Below are 8,843 nucleotides of genomic sequence, written 5' to 3' on the forward strand. Positions count from 1 at the left end.
AGATAACTAAATAATCATAAGCAAACAAACAAATAAATTTGCCTTTTGGAAACACATGTTATACTCATATTTTTTTCCATACTGGAATTTTATTTGCCAAATACTTCAAAAATAATAAAGAATTTGTTTTAAATAAACATTCAGCCTTTTATCTCTATATCTTCATGAGAGGGCACAGTATCTTAGGGAGTTTAGACAGTTTCCTTGACTTAATTATAGGCCTAATCATCATAAACTGAAATTTTATAAAAATTTTTCTTTTGTTTGGTCTATTTTGCTTTCTGATTTACCTTTTTTATAATTCATAGAAGTAGCAAATTCTTGCAATTATTTCAAATATTACAGTTCTATATGAAGTGAAAAGTGTTCTTAATCTCAAAAGTTATCATTTTTAAATATTTGGTATGCTTCTAGACCTTTTCCTACACACATACTCAATCAGAATATCAGGATATATTCATCACAACTCTGTTTATCTTCTTTATTTTTCCTTACTCCATCCTATATACCACGCTTTTCTTCATCCTCAATTCAATCAGTTATGCAGATTTTACCTTTATTTTCCTCAAGGTTTTCTTTCTCTTTTTAAGGATAAAAGCAAAAGTGGCTCTAAGACAGTATCTTCTAGTCTTCTATACAAATTTTAAGTCATTTAAGAGGTTATCTAGGTAGGTTTGTAGAAACCAGAAGGGCAACAGGCCATCTTTGAGGTTTACTAGAGCAGGGAACACAATTTTACCCCCAAATAAAGGACAGAAGTCTGAGGGATAAGTGAGGGAGTCCTGATGTCCGGGCATCCTGACCTCCCAGGATGACTGCGTGAGTCCCCCTAAGAGGGCAGAGCCCTAAACAGGTGTCCCTTACTTCAATACAAATTTCTCTGCTCTACATGTACAAGAAGTGCAGGAAGTCACCAGATTTCAATTGTTCATCCCTTGCCTGGAACATAAGTGGTCGGTGTTCAGAGTGATGGACTGAAGATAAGCTCTTCCTCCCACATGTGGGACAGTAACCAGTGAAAGGGGAGCAGGGCCCAATCAGCTGCAATTGAATTGCCCATAAGACAAGGAGGATGGAGTCTAGAATCAGACTTAACTACACAGGGAGACAATAAATAACCGGATACTTCTTACTTATATTTCTGAAATGTTGGCTGGGATAGTCTCCAAATATTTATGTGGATTTGGGAAATGCGCTTCATTTCATTATGTTTGTTTTTGATAACAAAAATGGGATCATACCGTGCCTTTTTCTATAAATTAGTTTGCAAACAATAATTATAGGGATCTTTCCATGATTGTATATTTTATTTCATACTTCATCCATTTCGCCAGAATAAAGGGTTCAGAGGTAAACAAATTGGCAGATTTGATGAAAGGAAGATAAAGTAGTTCTTTGAACTGCTTCCAGTTTATTTTATTTTACTGGTTTGATTTTTCACACTTAAAATTATTTTAATGCATCTAGGGGTGCCTGGGTGGCTCAGTTGGTTAAGCATCTAGCTATTTTTTTTAATGTTTATTCTTGAGAAAGAGAGAGAGAGAGAGAGAGCACAAGCTGGCGAGAGGCAGAGAGTGAGGGAGACACAGAATCTGAAGCAGGCTCCAGGCTCCGAGCTATCAGCACAGAGCCCGACCTGGGGCTCAAACTCACGGACCGTGAGATCATGACCTGAGCCAAAGTCAGAGGCTCAACCAATTGAGCCACCCAGGTGCCCAAGCATCCAACTCTTGATTTCAGCTCAGGTCATGATCTTGAGGTTCTTGAGATCAAGTCCCCCATCAAGCTTCTCTCTCTCTCTCTCTCTCTCTCTCTCTCTCTCTCTGTCTCTCTCCAAATACATAAATAAACACTAAAAAATATAAAACATTAATGCACCTGGAGTTGTACTACGGTTCAAGTTCAGACTTTAATGTTATATTTTCCCATGTGGACAGTCATTTGTTTCCACACTTTTTCCCCAGGTACTTAGCAATGCCACCCTTGTCCTATAGGAAGCATCCTGATCTTTGAAGGTTTGCTTCTAAGTTCTCTATTCTATTTTTCTAGTCTATTTGTGGCAAATTGCTCTGTTTTATTATATAGTTTTATGATAAGTCTGTATAACTAGTAAAATGAAGCTTGACTTAAGATTTTTCTCCCAGGTTTCCTTATTTGTAATCGCCTATATATTGTCTGTATCCATGTTTATATTCACACTTTCTTATTCTTAGTATCATTTAACTATTTTTCTTTCTTTTTTCTTTGATGAGACTTGCGAGAAAATTTTCCACAATTTGGTTCTGCTTCTGGTTTTGATGTTTTTTCTTTTTTGTCTAGTTTGTTAAGCCATTGTCAATTTTTACTTAAAAAGTCTATTTTTTGTTTGTTTTTTCCCATTTGTTCTTCTTTCATTAATTTTTCCTTTAAAAATTCTTTTAAAATTATTTGTTTCTTAAGGGAAATTTAAATAACATAAAATGAAATTATAAGTGACATAAAACCAAGTTATAAATGTTAACATGATTTCTTCTTTCACAATGTACACATATATCAAATCATCACATGGTATGCTTTAAAATCTTATAATTTTGTCAAGTGTCCTTCAATATATAATAGTGCTCACTTCAGCAGCAGATGTACCAAAATTGGAAAGTTACGGAGATGACCAGGGTGCCACGCAAGGATGATACACACATTCATGAAGTCCTCCATATTCTTCTTCAGTAAAATGAATGAATGAATAAATAAATAAATAAATAAATAAATAAATAAATAAATAAATGAAATGAAATGAAAACATTAATAGGCAATTTTTAAAATTTAAATTCATTATTTATTTTTTTTTTATTTTTATTTTGAGAGAGAGAGAGAGAGAGAGAGAGAGAGATGAACATCAACTGGGGAGAGGAGCAGAGGGAGACAGAATCTTAAGCAGGGTCTGGGCTGACTCCACAGCCCTGTGATAACGACCTGATTGGAAATCAGGAGTCAGACAGTAGACCAACTGAGCCACCCAGGCGCCCCAAGGCAAACATGATTTTAAGACATTAATAAAGAAAATACCTTGGGGTGCCTGGCTGGCTCAGTTGGTTAAGTATCTGACTCTGGTTCAGGTCATGATCTCACAATTTGTGGGTTTGAGCCCCGTGTGGGGCTCTGTGCTGACAGCTCAGAGCCTGGAGCCTGCTTCAGATTCTGTGTCTCCCTCTCTCTTTCTGTCTCTTCCCTCCTTGTGCTCTCTCTCTCTCTCAAAAATAAACAAATAAACATTAAAAAAAAATACCCCATGTCAAGAGCAAACACTTTTTTAAATTCTCTTAGTAAGTAAGTGGGTTTTACCGATTGTATTATGCTAGTAAGTAGATCTGCAGTGAGTCTATGAGCAGATGGCTTTCTATTGTAGAGTTTGAAGATCAACAAACAATCCTTCCAAAAATATCTCCTCTGCTACCTGAGGAGAACTTGGCATTGCATTCATTCTTATGCAAACTAACATCCAACTATAAGGCTCTTGGTTACTGGCTACCAGACAGTGGTTGCTCCTCTCAGCAATGGTTCTCAAACTTGAGAATTCCAACGATGACTGAGAAAGCGGATTCAAAAGGCAGATTGAGAGGTTTTAATATGGGTTCCAAAAATTTCACATGTAAACAATTATTCAGTTGATTAAGACAGCGATCATCCTAGAACCACGTTCTGAAAAAACACTACTATGGAAGACGAAGAGTTAGCCATTCATTTACCAGGAAATGATCCCAGGGCTTCCCGTGTTAGCACCTCAGCATCTCAGTTTCTATTAGTGGATCATATAAGACAAAGGAAAGGAAAAGCTCACAGGGAGAAGACGTTAGAGCAATGACACCTAACAGGAAGCAGTTTTGAAGGTGCCAGACAGAGGAAGGATACAAGTTATTTGAATTTTAGGTAGCACTGTCCAAACGAATTTTCTGCAGTGATGGAAATGTTTTAGATGCACATGTTCCAGTACAGTAGTCACTAGCCACATGGATTTTGAGCATGTGATATGTGCCCTAGTTCAACTAAGTAACAGAATTTCAAATTTCAAATTTTATTTAATTTTAATTAATTTTAATTTAACGTCTATGGTCACATGTGATAGTGACTATCATACCCACAGCACAGGACTGGAGCTTTGTCTAAGGCTGGGATAGGGATTTAGTAAAAAGAAAGTTGGTACTAAATTAAATTATTTCTAATTTACAATTTTGTCAAATGTCAGCTTAATTATTTAGGATCACAGTATCTAATCTGATATCATGCTACCAGGGAAAGTCACAAAATTGGTAAAATATATTTAACTAATAGTTCCTCTATCATTCTGCCAGTCAAATAAATTGCTTTCAATACAGAAACCATTGAAGTGCATTTTCAAGAAATCTTAGTGACAGTTTGGCAAATGATAGGCAGAAGAAAAAAAATATTAGTGGTAAATATCCTTAGTATATTCTTCAAAGTCTGTCAAGCCAAATTTTTGGTGGTCATTGAAAAATTTATTTTGAGTTTAGAAAATTTAAAAAGGTTTCTGAGTGAGGAAAATCTATTAACAATAGTGTTAATGCTTATAGAACACTGACACATGACAAGGAGTTGTGAAATGCTCTATATGCACATAATTTCATTTAACCCAGACAGCACAAACACATCGCTATTAATCACATTTTGCAATGAAACAAAAAATCGGAGAAGTTAAGTAACCTGCCCAAAGTGGCACAGCCAGTCAAGCAGCATCAAGGTTGGTAACAAAATCTCTTTGCCTCCAGATCACTTCATTGTACTGCCTCTTTCTATTTGATCTTGGAATAGAGGGGTTGACAAAAAATTTCCTCAGATGTTTAGTATTTTTTTTCAATTTTTTAATGTTTATTTATTTTTAAGAGAGATAGAGAGACAGAGTGCAGGCAAGAGAGGGGCAGAGAGAAATGGAGACACAGAATCTGAAGCCGACTCAAGGCTCTGAGCTGTCCGCACAGAGCCTGATGCAGGGCTTGAACTCACGAACCATGAAATAATAACCTGTGTTGAAGTCGGACACTTAACCAACTGAGCCACCCAGGCGCCCCCGATGTTTAGTATTTTTTACTGTATGCCAACTAAAATAATAAAATTTGAAATGTTACTAAATTGTCCTAATGCTAATACTCTTTCTAGAGATGGTGATTTCTACCATGAGCAGGTCTCCCAACTCAACTGAGCACCTTAGTAAGTCAGTGTTTGCAATGATGAGTCTGAGGAGAATTTGAGAGCTTGAGAGCTAGGGAAGCTGACCTTCAAGAGTGGGAAGAAACTGAAATTCCTGAGGCAATTCTGAAGTTGGAGATGAGGAGAGATAGGGATGAGGAGGAAAGAGAAAGAAGTGGCATCGAGTTTTAAGAAGATGAAGCCAACATGGATGAAAAGGCCGGTGGTACGCCCCTGTGGCTGGTGGCCCAGAGACATTTTAAAACCAGATCTAGCTCATGCCCAGTTTAGTTACTTTGCTACCAAGTAAACCCTGCCTCCTCTGCACCCACCTCCCTTTAAACTTTAGTAAGTTTCACTAACTTCACTAATGTTGCGGGAGTGTTGCTTTGTTTTACTTCATCTCGATTTCAAGAAAACTTAGCTTCAGTTCTGTGCTAGCTCAGGGACCTGGCAATCTAAAGCATGCAAACTTCTCCTCCTGACCCATCTTCCACTCCGACAATTCACATAACATAGTATCTTGAATTTCCTCAAGGCATAGAATTGGGGGTTCAAGTCTATTTTATTCTGCTCTTGGGGAGCATAAAGGCCTCAGCAGAGATCCAGATAACATTTTAATTACATATACATTTGTCATTCTAAGTAGGATGAGATAGCCACCCAATTTCTGGCCTTGAGCCCTCTAAAGGGGGGGATGCAGACTGATGTTAGACTTTTTCTAACAAAACATGAAATCTGAGTGTCATAACAGATCCAGAGGTTATCTAGTTCAATCTCCTCTTGGATGCCTCTTGAAACTTCCCTACCATGATCATGTGTGTTTTCTTTGAACTCTTCTGGTTACAGAGAACTCAAGAACTCCTGCAGGAGCATATTTCACCCAAGAAACTTAGCTTCTCAGGTCACCTGGCTGGCTCTGTGGGTTAAGCATCTGACCTCGGCTCAGGTGATGCTCTCATGATGTGGTTCGTGAGTTCAAGCCCAGCACTGGGCTCTCTGCTGTCAGTGCAGAGCCTGCTTCAGATCCTCTGTCTCCCTCTCTCTCTGCCCCTTACCCTCTCTCTCTCCCTCTCTCTCTCTCTCACACACACACACACAAATAAATATTGAAAAAAGGAAACTTAGCTTCTCATAGTCATATTTTGGGAAGCATCAGAAATAACTGAAATTTCTGATCTATGTGACTGTCAGTAACTTCTGACTCTTTCCCCCCTCCTACACTAATTAACACATCCCTCATTCCATCAACCATCTCTCTTATGATATTTGGTAATGATTTTAGTCATCCCGGTTACTTTCCCTTAGAATACTTTTCAGCTATTCAATGAGTTTTAAAATATAACATCCAAATTCGAACAAAATTGCAAGAGTGATCTCACCAGCGCAGTATAGATCTAGGTTCTCACCTCTATCTCTATGGATCCATCAATCTAGGAACACAATCTATGCTTGAGTGTGGTTGTCCTTCGACAACCATATCTAATGGCTTAAGGGCAATATCAATTTTTTTGTGTGTTGCCACTGAGACCTCATTTTGAATCCGACTGTTGTGTGTTTTTTTTTTTACACCTACAAACGAATCTTTGTATAAAGGAAAGAGCATGAACTTCAAAATTAGAGAGTTATCCATTTGTATTCAGTCTCCATTGTATTAGCTCTGTGACTTTAAAAAAGTTACTAACCTCTCTGAGATTTGGTTTCAATGTTTGGATCAGAGTATGATAATATCTAGCAGTTTAGTTTTATTGTGACCATTAAATGAACCGAAAATGTGAAATAACTAGCATGATGTCAAAGTGCAGCTCTCTTCCCTTTTGTGCAGCATGTCATTTTGACCCAGGGTCAAGCTCATCAACATTTTTTTCTATTAATTTCATAATGCATTGAATTAGCTATTCTTATTAGAATTTCAGCAGCTATGAAATTTAACATACTTTCCAAGTTTTTCATCTAGGTTATTAAAAACAATGCTAATAGGACAAAGCAAATATTGTTCCTTTCCAGTAAGAAATCTTCCAAGTTTGTGTTAACCAATCTTTCACTGAACAGAAAAAAAATGTAGGAAAAATAAAACATCAGAGGTTCAGTGAAGCACAAAGGACTTCTCACGCACGAGGTGGTCATATAAAGACCAGATGTTGTAATATTGCATAGAATCCAACGCTTCCTGGATGTCATTTGTTTAATGTTCATATCACATTTTTGTAATAGACCAGAAGATATGATTGTCCCCATTTTACAGATGAGCCCAAAAGAGGCCACTCAAGCAACAAGGACTCACATTCTTTCTTCAACAATTACAAATTTTTATTTCAGTTACCCATTCTAGAATGTTATCTAAAATATGAAAAGGTTTTCAGCTTATTATATCTACTTCTTCCACATAGAAAATAAATGCAATTAATTCATTTAACACATATTGGTTATTGATCACCTACTGATGCCTAACACTGTCCTAGGTATAGAGGAAAGCAGCAAACAAAGGCGTGTGCTTTCATGGATATTTTGGTGGAGCTGGAAGACAAGAAACAAGTAAATAATATGACAAGTGATGATACTTACTGAAAAAATAAAATAGGGAAACAGAATGGACAGTGACCTGAGTGATGGCGGTCATGCCGTTGTAGTTGAGAGTGGTTAGGAAAACTCTTTGAGAGCTATAGAAGCCAAGTGTACCTGGGGAATGTGCATCCCAGCCAGGGGGGGTCAGCGAGTTCAAAGATATAAAAGGGAAGTATGTTTGGCTTCTTTAAAGAATGACAAAAAGGTCAGTAAGACTAAGTTGGAGCAAATGACAAAATTGTGGTCATGGTAATAAATAGATCAGAGAGTGGGGACCACACCACACCATGAGAAGTTTGGATTAACTATCAGAGAGAATTAACCAGAGGACTGACATGATCTGACACATTCTTTAAAAGGATCCCTCTGGCTGCTGCACGCTGTAGGAGCAAGGGTGGAATAAAGTAGACCAGTGAGTAGCTATTGCAATAATCCAGATGAGACATCATGTTATTCAGACTACAGTGATAATGATAAAGGTGATAAAAAGTGCTCTGAGTTTTGACATTTTGAAAGCACTGCCTCCAGACTTGCTACTATTGCATGCGGGGTATGAGAGAAAGAAAATTGTCAAAAACTAATTTGTCACGAGTAACAGGAAGAATGGAATGGCTCCTTAACGAAAGCTGAGAATCTGTAGAAGGAATCACAGATATTAGGAGTTAAAAATCAGGAGTTCGTTTTGGATATGTGAAGTTTTGGATACCTATTACATTTATCTACCTGGAAACTATGAGTAAGGGTCTCTGTAGGAGTCCAGAATCCAAGCCTGGAGAAGTCTGGGCTACAGGACAAAAAACAAAAAGAATATCCAGTTAATGAGCGATATTTAAGGCCATGGGAGTGGATATGGTCACTTAGTAAATGAGAAGAGATAGAGAAAAAAAGAGGATTACAGACGGAATCTGCAACACTCTCACACAGCCAAGATGAGGAGGATTCATGACTGAGATGAGATGGTGTAGCCAGTGAGGTACAAAGGCAAGACGAAGAAAGTGTCACAAATGGTAAATGTGATTGCCTGTATCACACACAATTTCCCAATACCATTGACAGTAGTTACTGGATCTCATCAGCTGGTAGTCCTAGGATTCAAA

At 37.5% G+C, this 8,843-nt stretch overlaps 1 non-coding gene across 1 annotated transcript; it reads left to right on the plus strand.

The window, feature by feature from the left end:
- Positions 1-2,597: 2,597 nt before the first annotated feature.
- LOC122211366 lies at positions 2,598-2,700 on the plus strand. The gene has a single exon (XR_006198661.1). It is a non-coding gene; the product is annotated as a U6 spliceosomal RNA (small nuclear RNA).
- The last annotated feature ends 6,143 nt before the right edge of the window (positions 2,701-8,843 follow it).

This window comes from Panthera leo, chromosome F2 (genome assembly GCF_018350215.1).
Source record: "Panthera leo isolate Ple1 chromosome F2, P.leo_Ple1_pat1.1, whole genome shotgun sequence".
Classification (NCBI taxonomy): domain Eukaryota; kingdom Metazoa; phylum Chordata; class Mammalia; order Carnivora; family Felidae; genus Panthera; species Panthera leo.